We start from the raw sequence: 2,047 nt of genomic DNA, 5'->3' as shown, positions 1-2,047 counted from the left end.
TCCTGGATTATTACTAAGTAGGTCATAACAAAAGCATTAATAATTTAACAGCGTAGAGTTTAAAAGGATGCCAATGATTAAACAGCCCAGGGCTTTTTTGAGAATTAAGGTGTATATGTTTTGTAACAGGCTTTTACTTGAGTAGTGTGTGTGTTTGATTCGCAGTTCATTAATGTTAGTTTGCGGGTTTTTTACGCTTTTCTTCTTTTCCCTGGAAGCATCGGGTTTGTGTGCACCTTCTGCAGAGTGCTCGTTTGCTGTGGTTGGGGGATTTGGAAGTACAGCACTGAAACGGCTGGACTGAGACCACCGTTCTAATTTCACTTTGGGCCTTTCTCACATCAGTGGTCAGAATGATTTTTTAGTCACTCCGGTAAGGGCTTGAATCCAACTGTAGTCTCGGGGGTGAAAAGTCAAGGGGTAGTCCATTTAGCCACCCAACTCTCCAGGTAGAACTTTGATAATCATTACAATTGCTTTACTCTCTCCTCTATTATCCAAGAATTGCTGTAGTTAATGTTATGTCACAATCCCTGTTATGATTCATGTTTTTCTGGGATTTAAAATTATGGAAATTCTTCAGGCAGAAAATGAGCACTTACGGTTATCACAGAAAAGCTGTTTGAAAGCCAATTTTAAGGTGAGCTGCTGAGAGTTTGCAGAGTTCAAACACTTGGCATCTCCCTGCAGCTGGAGAAAGGCCCTTCCTTTGGCCAGTGATAATTAGCAGCAAATGGAGTCGGTTTCCAGTTCCTCGAAATTTGAACTTCTCCTTGTCCTGTTTCTTCTATATGAAATGTATAGGATCAGAAATTAGGTGAAATGAGGCACTTCAATTTTATCTTAACTCATATTTACAACTGAAACTTTGTTATTTTTTTTCTCCTATGACATAATTTTTTCCTTATGACATATAAAATATTTATATTGGGATAATTGGAGAACCCTCATAGGCATAGTGAGAGCTTATTTATGTAAGAGTGAGTCTGGTCATAATGTCATCCCTTAAGTGGTTACAGTCCTCACGTGTTGCATTTTTCTGCAAAATTATTAAGAAAGTTTTGGAAGAAATGGTTACTGAGGAAGGGGTGATAGTAATATATTAAGATCTGTGTTTCGAATTCCAGTAGAATCTTTTTTTTCCTTCAGATTGAAAACTGATCTTACATTGGCTAAGGAATCTAAGACCAAGCAAATAATGGGCTTTGCCTCTTTCTGTAAAGAGGACTGCTTTATGTATCTTTGCATTGAATATTAAGACTTAGAATACCAAACATATAACTGGACAATTAAATCTGTATCTAGAAAGCACATTGTAGGCACTCAGTAAATATTTTTTAAATGTATGAAAAATGAAAGTTAGCTAACAGTATTCCAAGGTAAGGTACCTAGGAAGGAAACACCAATTTTATGACTTCTGCAAGGTATTGACTCTTTTAATTCCATCATGACTTGATATTGGGTGCCAAAATGATGTATGTGCCTAATATGTTCTCGCCAAACTACATAATTTTTGTTTTAAAAAGCCAGCGCAATCAAGAGAGAGCCAATTATATGAAAAGCATTTATTGATGAAGAGGGTGATGTACAATAGAAGAGCTGGTTAAGCATTTCTGAAATGAAAGCCTATTGTTTACTGAAAGATTCTCCTCTTTTACTGGTTTCAATTATTTCCAAGTTGACAAATTGTGATCAATACTCTGTTATTGGTCTGATAATTAATGGATGATGGCCTGTCTCTGTGAATAGTAAATGCTGGGTACTAATTAACATTTGTTTTGATCAGTTGGTACTTAGTTGTCGAAGACAGTTATTATAATGGCATGGAATGTTAGAAGGTTTTTAGTTGTTGTCACTTTTGATTGTTATCAGAAATAACTTTTCTTTTGCTGTGAAGGGATACCTGCTTTCTATTACTGCTCACTGTAATAGAACTACAGTAGTCCGAGAACTCCTCTAGAAACCTTAAGTATTGCTTATGAATTATGGCTGTGACCTCTCAGCTTCAACAGAAAGAGAGAGAAAGGATCTGTAATAAGGTGGAAAT

Source organism: Propithecus coquereli, unplaced genomic scaffold, assembly GCF_000956105.1.
Source record: "Propithecus coquereli isolate 6110/MARCELLA unplaced genomic scaffold, Pcoq_1.0 Scaffold48, whole genome shotgun sequence".
In the NCBI taxonomy this organism is placed as follows: domain Eukaryota; kingdom Metazoa; phylum Chordata; class Mammalia; order Primates; family Indriidae; genus Propithecus; species Propithecus coquereli.
Note: the sequence above shows the minus strand (reverse complement) of the source record.